This window comes from Oncorhynchus keta, unplaced genomic scaffold (genome assembly GCF_023373465.1).
Source record: "Oncorhynchus keta strain PuntledgeMale-10-30-2019 unplaced genomic scaffold, Oket_V2 Un_contig_7678_pilon_pilon, whole genome shotgun sequence".
NCBI classification, from domain to species: Eukaryota; Metazoa; Chordata; class Actinopteri; order Salmoniformes; family Salmonidae; genus Oncorhynchus; species Oncorhynchus keta.
Genome location: NW_026289608.1, coordinates 68,740 through 80,104, shown reverse-complemented (window position 1 = coordinate 80,104; position 11,365 = coordinate 68,740). Strand labels below are relative to the sequence as shown.

The 11,365-nt window shown below is 48.0% G+C and overlaps 1 long non-coding RNA gene across 5 annotated transcripts; it reads left to right on the top strand.

The window, feature by feature from the left end:
- Positions 1-4,466: 4,466 nt before the first annotated feature.
- Positions 4,467-7,255, top strand: LOC127926509 (uncharacterized). Of its 5 annotated transcripts, XR_008124305.1 has the most exons (7): positions 4,467-4,530; positions 4,775-5,062; positions 5,510-5,545; positions 6,225-6,332; positions 6,403-6,546; positions 7,075-7,110; positions 7,175-7,248. It is a non-coding gene; the product is annotated as an uncharacterized LOC127926509 (long non-coding RNA). The 5 variants fall into 5 exon arrangements; XR_008124303.1 differs by lacking the exons at positions 4,467-4,530; positions 7,075-7,110 and having other exon boundaries at positions 4,734-5,062; positions 7,211-7,255; XR_008124307.1 differs by lacking the exons at positions 4,467-4,530; positions 7,075-7,110 and having other exon boundaries at positions 4,734-5,062; positions 7,175-7,255.
- The last annotated feature ends 4,110 nt before the right edge of the window (positions 7,256-11,365 follow it).

Below are 11,365 nucleotides of genomic sequence, written 5' to 3'. Positions count from 1 at the left end.
GTTGTTTGGGCTGTCAGTCATCGCTGTCTGTTGTTTGGGCTGTCAGTCATCTCTGTCTGTTGTTTGGCCTGTCAGTCATCTCTGTCTGTTGTTTGGGCTGTCAGTCGTCTCTGCTGGTTTTATCTGTCTCGCTCGGGGATGGATGGCAAGAGAGCCCTGCAGTTCAATGTCTGGTTCTTACAGTGGAATAGATTAGATGGGAGAGTCTCTAACGTGTGTGTGTGTGTGTCTGTGTGTCTGTGTGTGTCTGTGTGTGTGTGTCTCTGTGTCTGTGTCTGTGTGTGTGTGTGTGTGTGTGTGTGTGTGTGTGTGTGTGTGTGTGTGTGTGTGTGTGTGTGTGTGTGTGTGTGTGTGTGTATAGATGGGTAGATAGATGGGAGAGTCTCTAACGTGTGTGTCTGTGTGTGTGTGTCTCTCTCTGTGTCTGTCTGTGTGTGTATAGATAGATGGGAGAGTCTCTAACGTGTGTGTGTGTGTGTGTGTGTGTGTGTGTGTGTGTGTGTGTGTGTGTGTGTGTGTGTCTGTGTCTGGTGTGTCTGTCTCTGTGTCTGTGTGTGTCTGTGTCTGGTGTGTCTGTCTCTGTGTCTGTGTGTGTCTGTGTCTGGTGTGTCTGTCTCTGTGTCTGTGTGTGTCTGTGTCTGGTGTGTCTGTCTCTGTGTGTGTGTGTGTCTGTGTGTGTGTGTGTGTGTGCTGTGTGTGTGTGTGTCTCGTGTGTGTGTGTGTGTGTGTGTGTGTGCTCTCTCTCTGTGTCTGTGGTGTGTGTATAGATAGATGGGAGAGGCTTTGCGTAATGTTTCATTATCAATCCCTCCACCCAGACAGCATGGTGAGGAGAGCAGCGAGACAGGCCAGACATTAGTATGCCCCCCGGTGTACCACAATGACACAACCCTCAGTCCTCACTCATTTAACAGCAGGCAGATGTAGAAATTATATTGGTCAGAAGGTGGGATGAAAACCTTGCCGCGCCGAGGCTGTAACCTGATATTATATTCTCCCTTGAAGGGCAGGCAGGTAGACAGGCAGGCAAGCAGTTAGACAGGCAGGTAGACAGGCAGGTAGGTAGACCTTCTCATGAACGTGATGAAAGGCACTGGCTGGATCTAGCTGGCTAGAAGGAACCTTCCGATGAACGTGGTGAAAGGTACTGGGTGGATCTAGCTGGCTGGAAGGAACCTTCCGATGAACGTGATGAGACTAGGACCTTTCTCAAGACTGGTGGATGAGACTAGGACCTTTCTCAAGACTGGTGGATGGAGACTAGGACCTTTCTCAAGACTGGTGGATGGAGACTAGGACCTTTCTCAAGACTGGTGGATGGAGACTAGGACCTTTCTCAAGACTGGTGGATGGAGACTAGGACCTTTCTCAAGACTGGTAGATGAGACTAGGACCTTTCTCAAGACAGGTGGATGGAGACTAGGACTTTTCTCAAGACTGGTGGATGGAGACTAGGACCTTTCTCAAGACTGGTGGATGGAGACTAGGACCTTTCTCAAGACTGGTGGATGGAGACTAGGACCTTTCTCAAGACTGGTGGATGGAGACTAGGACCTTTATCAAGACTGGTGGATGGAGACTAGGACCTTTCTCAAGACTGGTGGATGGAGACTAGGACCTTTCTCAAGACTGGTAGATGAGACTAGGACCTTTCTCAAGACTGGTGGATGGAGACTAGGACTTTTCTCAAGACTGGTGGATGGAGACTAGGACCTTTCTCAAGACTGGTGGATGGAGACTAGGACCTTTCTCAAGACTGGTAGATGAGACTAGGACCTTTCTCAAGACAGGTGGATGGAGACTAGGACCTTTCTCAAGACTGGTGGATGGAGACTAGGACCTTTCTCAAGACTGAGTGGATGGAGACTAGGACCTTTCTCAAGACTGGTGGATGAGACTAGGGACCTTTCTCAAGACTGGTGGATGGAGACTAGGACCTTTCTCAAGACTGGTAGATGAGACTAGGACCTTTCTCAAGACTGGTGGATGGAGACTAGGACTTTTCTCAAGACAGGTGGATGAGACTAGGACCTTTCTCCAAGACAGGTGGATGGAGACTGGGACTTTTCTCAAGACTGGTGGATGGAGACTAGGACCTTTCTCCAAGACTGGTGGATGGAGACTAGGACCTTTCTCAAGACTGGTAGATGAGACTAGGACCTTTCTCAAGACAGGTGGATGGAGACTAGGACCTTTCTCAAGACTGGTGGATGGAGACTAGGACCTTTCTCAAGACTGGTGGATGAGACTAGGACCTTTCTCAAGACTGGTGGATGGAGACTAGGACCTTTCTGAAGACTGGTACATGAGACTAGGACCTTTCTCAAGACTGGTGGATGGAGACTAGGACCTTTCTCAAGACTGGTAGATGAGACTAGGACCTTTCTCAAGACTGGTGGATGGAGACTAGGACCTTTCTCAAGACTGGTAGATGAGACTAGGACCTTTCTCAAGACTGGTAGATGAGACTAGGACCTTTCTCAAGACAGGTGGATGGAGACTAGGACCTTTCTCAAGACTGGTGGATGGAGACTAGGACCTTTCTCAAGACTGGTGGATGAGACTAGGACCTTTCTCCAAGACTGGTGGATGGAGACTAGGACCTTTCTCAAGACTGGTAGATGAGACTAGGACCTTTCTCAAGACTGGTGGATGAGACTAGGACCTTTCTCAAGACTGGTGGATGGAGACTAGGACCTTTCTCAAGACTGGTGGATGGAGACTAGGACCTTTCTCAAGACTGGTAGATGAGACTAGGACCTTTCTCAAGACAGGTGGATGGAGACTAGGACCTTTCTCAAGACTGGTGGATGGAGACTAGGACCTTTCCAAGACTGGTGGATGGAGACCAGGACCTTTCTCAAGACTGGTGGATGAGACTAGGACCTTTCTCAAGACAGGTGGATGGAGACTAGGACCTTTCTCAAGACTGTGGATGGAGACTAGGACCTTTCTCAAGACTGGTGGATGGAGACTAGGACCTTTCTCAAGACTGGTGGATGGAGACTAGGACCTTTCTCAAGACTGGTGGATGGAGACTAGGACCTTTCTCAAGACTGGTGGATGGAGACTAGGACCTTTCTCAAGACTGGTGGATGGAGACTAGGACCTTTCTCAAGACAGGTGGATGGAGACTAGGACCTTTCTCAAGACTGGTGGATGGAGACCAGGACCTTTCTCAAGACTGGTGGATGGAGACTAGGACCTTTCTCAAGACTGGTGGATGGAGACCAGGACCTTTCTCAAGACTGGTAGATGAGACTAGGACCTTTCTCAAGACTGGTAAGATGGAGACCAGGACCTTTCTCAAGACTGGTGGATGGAGACTAGGACCTTTCTCAAGACTGGTGGATGGAGACTAGGACCTTTCTCAAGACTGGTAGATGAGACTAGGACCTTTCTCAAGACTGGTGGATGGAGACTAGGACCTTTCTCAAGACTGGTGGATGGAGACTAGGACCTTTCTCAAGACTGGTAGATGAGACTAGGACCTTTCTCAAGACTGGTGGATGGAGACTAGGACCTTTCTCAAGACTGGTGGATGGAGACTAGGACCTTTCTCAAGACTGGTAGATGAGACTAGGACCTTTCTCAAGACTGGTGGATGAGACTAGGACCTTTCTCAAGACTGGTGGATGGAGACTAGGACCTTTCTCAAGACTGGTGGATGGAGACTAGGACCTTTCTCAAGACTGGTGGATGGAGACTAGGACCTTTCTCAAGACTGGTGGATGGAGACTAGGACCTTTCTCAAGACTGGTAGATGAGACTAGGACCTTTCTCAAGACTGGTGGATGGAGACTAGGACCTTTCTCAAGACTGGTGGATGGAGACCAGGACCTTTCTCAAGACTGGGGATTAACCTGAGACTGGACAGGAGATTCAACCTGAGACTGGACAGGAGATTCAACCTGAGACTGTACAGGGGATTCAACCTGAGACTGGACAGGGGATTCAACCTGAGACTGGACAGGGGATTCAACCTGAGACTGGACAGGGATTAACCTGAGACTGGACAATCTGGAATGCAATCTGAGGTGCAGTTAACACGAATGAATTTATCCTCTGCAGCAGAGGTAACTCTGGAGTCTTCCTTTCCAGTGGCAGTCCTCATGAGAACCAGTTTCATCATAGCACTTTAGGATTTTGCGACTGCAGTTGAAGAAACTTTCAAAGTTCTTGAAATATTCCAGAATAACTGACCTTCCTGTCTTAAATTAATGATGGACTGTCGTTTCTCTTTGCTTATTTGAGCTGTTCTTGCCATAATATGGACTTGGTCTCTTACCAAAGACAAATATCTTCTGTATACCATCTCTACCTTGTCACAACACAACTGATTGGTTCCCCTTTTCTTTAACAAGGCACACCTGTTAATTGAAATGCATTCAGGTGACTACCTCATGAAGCTGGTTGAGAGAATACCAAGAGTGTGTAAAGCTGTCATCAAGTCAAATGGTTTTACATGTTCCTTACTGAGACCTAGACAACCAGGTGAGGGGAGTTCCTTACTGAGACCTAGACAACCAGGTGAGGAGTTCCTTACTGAGACCTAGACAAGCAGGTGAGGGGAGTTCCTTACTGAGACCTAGACAACCAGGTGAGGGAGCTCCTTACTGAGACCTAGACAACCAGGTGAGGGGTTCCTTACTGAGACCTAGACAACCAGGTGAGGGAGCTCCTTATTAAGACCTAGACAACCAGGTGAGGAGTTCCTTACTGAGACCTAGACAACCAGGTGAGGGGAGCTCCTTACTGAGACCTAGACAACCAGGTGAGGGGAGTTCCTTACTGAGACCTAGACAACCAGGTGAGGGGAGTTCCTTACTGAGACCTAGACAACCAGGTGAGGGGAGTTCCTTACTGAGACCTAGACAACCAGGTGAGGGGAGTTCCTTACTGAGACCTAGACAACCAGGTGAGGGGAGTTCCTTACTGAGACCTAGACAACCAGGTGAGGGGAGTTCCTTACTGAGACCTAGACAACCAGGTGAGGGGAGTTCCTTACTGAGACCTAGACAACCAGGTGAGGGGAGTTCCTTACTGAGACCTAGACAACCAGGTGAGGGGAGCTCCTTACTAAGCCCTAGACAACCAGGTGAGGGGAGCTCCTTACTAACCCCCTAGACAACCAGGCACCTTACTGAGCCCTAGACAACCAGGTGAGGGGAGCTCCTTAGAGACCTAGACAACCAGGTGAGGGAGCTCCTTACTGAGACCTAGACAACCAGGTGAGGGAGTTCCTTACTGAGACCTAGACAACCAGGTGAGGGAGTTCCTTACTGAGACCTAGACAACCAGGTGAGGGAGTTCCTTACTGAGACCTAGACAACCAGGTGAGGAGTTCCTTAGGGGAGCTCCTTACTGAGACCTAGACAACCAGGTGAGACTCCTTAACCAGGTGAGGGGAGTTCCTTACTGAGACCTAGACAACCAGGTGAGGGGAGTTCCTTACTGAGACCTAGACAACCAGGTGATGGGAGTTCCTTACTAAGCCCTAGACAACCAGGTGAGTGGAGTTCCTTACTGAGACCTAGACAACCAGGTGAGGGGAGCTCCTTACTGAGACCTAGACAACCAGGTGAGGGAGTTCCTTACTGAGACCTAGACAACCAGGTGAGGGAGTTCCTTACTGAGACCTAGACAACCAGGTGAGGGGAGTTCCTTACTGAGACCTAGACAACCAGGTGAGGGAGTTCCTTACTGAGACCTAGACAACCAGGTGAGGGAGTTCCTTACTGAGACCTAGACAACCAGGTGAGGGGAGTTCCTTACTGAGACCTAGACAACCAGGTGAGGGAGCTCCTTATTAAGACCTAGACAACCAGGTGAGGGGAGTTCCTTACTGAGACCTAGACAACCAGGTGAGGGGAGTTCCTTACTGAGACCTAGACAACCAGGTGAGGGAGTTCCTTACTGAGACCTAGACAACCAGGTGAGGGGAGTTCCTTACTGAGACCTAGACAACCAGGTGAGGGAGCCCTTACTGAGACCTAGACAACCAGGTGAGGGGTTCCTTACTGAGACCTAGACAACCAGGTGAGGGGAGCTCCTTATTAGACCTTCAACCAGGTGAGGGGAGTACTGAGACCTAGACAACCAGGTGAGGACCTAGACAACCAGGTGAGCTCCTTACTGAGACCTAGACAACCAGGTGAGGGAGTTCCTTACTGAGACCTAGACAACCAGGTGAGGGAGTTCCTTACTGAGACCTAGACAACCAGGTGAGGGGAGTTCCTTACTGAGACCTAGACAACCAGGTGAGGGGAGTTCCTTACTGAGACCTAGACAACCAGGTGAGGGGAGTTCCTTACTGAGACCTAGACAACCAGGTGAGGGAGTTCCTTACTGAGACCTAGACAACCAGGTGAGGGAGTTCCTTACTGAGACCTAGACAACCAGGTGAGGGGAGTTCCTTACTGAGACCTAGACAACCAGGTGAGGGGAGTTCCTTACTGAGACCTAGACAACCAGGTGAGGGGAGTTCCTTACTGAGACCTAGACAACCAGGTGAGGGGAGTTCCTTACTGAGACCTAGACAACCAGGTGAGGGAGTTCCTTACTAAGGACAACCAGGTGAGGGAGTTCCTTACTGAGACCTAGACAACCAGGTGAGGGGAGTTCCTTACTGAGACCTAGACAACCAGGTGAGGGCTCCTTACTGAGACCTAGACAACCAGGTGAGGAGCTCCTTACTGAGACCTAGACAACCAGGTGAGGAGTTCCTTACTGAGACCTAGACACCAGGTGAGGGAGTTCCTTACTGAGACCTAGACAACCAGGTGAGGGGAGTTCCTTACTGAGAGCTCCTTATTAAGCCTAGACAACCAGGTGAGGGCTCCTTACTGAGACCTAGACAACCAGGTGAGGGTCCTTACTGAGACCTAGACAACCAGGTGAGGGGAGTTCCTTACTGAGACCTAGACAACCAGGTGAGGGGAGTTCCTTACTGAGACCTAGACAACCAGGTGAGGGAGTTCCTTACTGAGACCTAGACAACCAGGTGAGGGGAGTTCCTTACTGAGACCTAGACAACCAGGTGAGGGAGTTCCTTACTGAGACCTAGACAACCAGGTGAGTGGAGTTCCTTACTGAGACCTAGACAACCAGGTGAGGGAGCTCCTTATTAAGACCCTAGACAACCTGAGGAGTTCCCTGAGACCTAGACAACCAGGTGAGGGGAGTTCCTTACTGAGACCTAGACAACCAGGTGAGGGGAGTTCCTTACTGAGACCTAGACAACCAGGTGAGGGAGTTCCTTACTGAGACCTAGACAACCAGGTGAGGGGAGTTCCTTACTAAGACCTAGACAACCAGGTGAGGAGTTCCTTATGAGACCTAGACAACCAGGTGAGGGGAGTTCCTTACTGAGACCTAGACAACCAGGTGAGGGGAGTTCCTTACTAAGACCTAGACAACCAGGTGAGGGAGTTCCTTAAGACCTAGACAACCAGGTGAGGGAGTTCCTTACTGAGACCTAGACAACCAGGTGAGGGAGTTCCTTACTGAGACCTAGACAACCAGGTGAGGGGAGTTCCTTATTAAGACCTAGACAACCAGGCGAGGAGCTCCTTATTAAGACCTAGACAACCAGGTGAGGGGAGCTCCTTATTAAGCCCTAGACAACCAGGTGAGGGGAGCTCCTTATTAAGCCTAGACAACCAGGCGAGGGGAGCTCCTTATTAAGCCCTAGACAACCAGGTGAGGGAGCTCCTTATTAAGCCCTAGACAACCAGGTGAGGGAGTCCTTATTAAGCCTTACTGAGACCTAGACAACCAGGTGAGGGGAGCTCCTTATTAAGCCCTAGACAACCAGGCGAGGGTTCCTTACTGAGTTCCTTATTAAGCCCTAGACAACCAGGTGAGGGAGCTCCTTATTAAGCCCTAGACAACCAGGTGAGGGGAGCTCCTTATTGAGACCTAGACAACCAGGTGAGGGAGTTCCTTACTGAGACCTAGACAACCAGGTGAGGGAGTTCCTTACTGAGACCTAGACAACCAGGTGAGGAGTTCCTTACTGAGACCTAGACAACCAGGAACAAGTCTCTGAAGCCAGAGCCCGACTCAGGTCTCTCCCTCTCGGGGGGAGGCCAGAAAATAGCTGTGCAGCGACGCTCCCCATCCAACCTGAGGATCTGCAGAGAAGAACGGTAGAAACTCCCCAAATACAGGTGTGCCAAGCTTGTAGCGTTGTACCCAAGAAGACTTGAGGCTGTAATCACTGCCAAAGGTGCTTCAACAAAGTACTGAGTAAAGGGTCTGAATAATTCTGTAAATGTGATATTTAAGTTCCTTAAATATTTAAACCTGTTTTTGGTTTGTCATTATGGGGTATTGTGTGTCGATTTAATGAAGGGGGAAAATAATATTTATTGCATTTTAAAATAAGTCTGTAATGTAACAGACTGTGGTACAAGTCAAGGGGTCTGAATAGTTTCCGAATGTCCCAGAATTCATTAATGACTAAATGAGGCGGTGTTCGGTGTGCTGCTTTCACACCAAACTATGTGCTTCTGAAAGTAAAGAGTGAAATAAACCGGTTCGTTTTAAATTCATTAAAAAAATCAGCCAGCTGTGGAATGTAGGAGCCATTTTAAAGTGTGGTGGAGGAGTTCAGCGGTATTCACTGGGGCTGTAAAGCCTCGAGCTCTGGGACGTTACCATGGAGATACCGTACGACAACATTAGATAAACATCTGCCAATGTGTCACGGCTTTCTTCCTGGGACGGAGAGGCGGACCAAAACGCAGCGTGGTTATAGTTCATGGTTCTTTCATCAGAAAACTCAAACATGAACAAATTACAAAACAATAAACGTTAAAAACCGTAACAGTCCTAACTGGTGCATAAAACACAAAGACAGGAAACAACCATCCGCTAAATACCCAAAGAATATGGCTGCCTAAATATGGCTGCCAATCAGAGACAACGATAAACACCTGCCTCGGATTGAGAACCAATCTAGGCAACCATAGACTTACCTAGACTACTATACTAAACACGCCCCCATTAATCTACAAAACCCCTAGACAAGACAAACACATAATCACCCATGTCACACCCTGGCCTGACCAAAATAATAAAGAAAACACAGATAACTAAGGCCAGGGTGTGACAAGGTTTTGAGTGACTGTCAAACATAACTAAGGCATGAGAAGGTTTTGAGTGACTGTCCTACAGATAACTAAGGCCAGATAACTAAGGCATGAGAGGTGTGACAAGGTTTTGAGTGACTGTCCTAGATATAACTAAGGCAGATAACTAAGGCATGAGAGAAGGTTTTGAGTGACTGTCCTAGATACAGATAACTAAGGCCATGACAAGGTTTTGAGTGACTGTCCTATATACTAGATACAGATAACTAAGGCATGAGAAGGTTTTGAGTGACTGTCCTAGATACAGATAACTAAGGCATGAGAAGGTTTTGAGTGACTGTCCTAGATACAGATAACTAAGGCATGACAAGGTTTTGAGTGACTGTCCTAGATACAGATAACTAAGGCATGATAACTAAGGCCAAGGTTTTGAGTGACTGTCCTAGATACAGATAACTAAGGCATGAGAAGGTTTTGAGTGACTGTCCTAGATACAGATAACTAAGGCATGAGAAGGTTTTGAGTGACTGTCTTAGATACAGATAACTAAGGCCAGGGTGTGACAAGGTTTTGAGTGACTGTCCTAGATACAGATTTAAGGCATGACAAGGTTTTGAGTGACTGTCCTAGATACAGATAACTAAGGCATGAGAAGGTTTTGAGTGACTGTCCTAGATACAGATAACTAAGGCATGAGAAGGTTTTGAGTGACTGTCCTAGATACAGATAACTAAGGCATGAGAAGGTTTTGAGTGACTGTCCTAGATACAGATAACTAAGGCATGAGAAGGTTTTGAGTGACTGTCCTAGATACAGATAACTAAGGCATGAGAAGGTTTTGAGTGACTGTCCTAGATACAGTAACTCATGAGAAGGTTTTGAGTGACTGTCCTAGATACAGATAACTAAGGCATGAGAAGGTTTTGAGTGACTGTCCTAGATACAGTGCTTTCAGTTTCAGACCCCCCACACATTTTGTTACATTACAGCCTCATTCTACAATTTAATACATTGTTCCCCCCTCATCAATCTACCCACAATACCCTATAACGACAAAGCAAAAACAGTTTCAAAAATATATATTTTGACAAGGGAAAATAACATATCTGCAGCACTCCACCAATCAGGCCTTGATGGTAGAGTGGACAGACACTCCTCAGTAAAAGGCACATGACAGCCCGCTTGGAGTTTGCCAAAAGGCACCTTAAAGGACTCTGAGACCATGAGAAACAAGATTCTCTGGTCTGATGAAACCAAGATTGAACTCTTTTAGCTTGAATGCCAAGCGTCACGTTTGGAGGAAACCTGGCACCATCCCTACGGTGAAGCATGGTGGTGGCAGCATAATGCTGTGGGGATGTTTTTCAGCTGCAGGGACTGGGAGACTAGTCAGGACCGAGGGAAAGATGATAGACAGAGCACTGGCTACCTGGCAGTAGAGCACAGAGGAAGAATGTGTGGCCTCTGAAAGACCTCCCCTCAGGGCAGGAATAAACCTGCCAGATACAAGAGAGAGGATGAGAGAGAAAGAACGAAAGAGAGAGAGGTAGAAACAAAGAAACGTCCTTGGTCTCGTGTCAAACTGTTTAAAACTAGCTCAAATAGAGGCTGCATGATCATGGTCTGGGGGAATCAAGGAGAGTCAGGGAGAGTCAGGAAGAGTCAAGGGGAGTCCAAGGAGGAGTCATGCCCAAATATGGTTTTGTGTTTCCAAGACTCTAACTTCCTTTTATTCGTGGATCTCTGCAGTGCAGAGCCTCATCAACATCTACTGGACGAGTCCTCAGCTAGATAGATGACCGGATCTCCTTCACAACGACGTGGCAGTAATCAGTCCTGATCCCCATGGCAACGCTAGATGCATCCTTAGCTGGCCTTCTGTTCTGTCTACCCTGAAGGTTGTTGGTCATGGTTCAATGTGTGGTGGTTGTGTGTGTGTGTGTGTGTGTGTGTGTGTGTGTGTGTGTGTGTGTGTGTGTGTGTGTGTGTGTGTGTGTGTATTCTAACATTTTGTTACAGTGTTATCTTGACTCCACTCTGTAGTAACTACAGTGGTGTAGTAACTACACAATGTGTGTAAAATCACAAATCAACCTGCAAGACAACTAATTGTGATGACCCTCCACATCTATCAAGACAACTAAAGGTCTAGACCCTCCACATCTATCGAGACAACTAAAGGTCTAGACCCTCCACATCTATCAAGACAACTAGAGGAGTTTAACCCTCCACATCTATCAGATAACTAAAGGTCTAGACCCTCCACATCT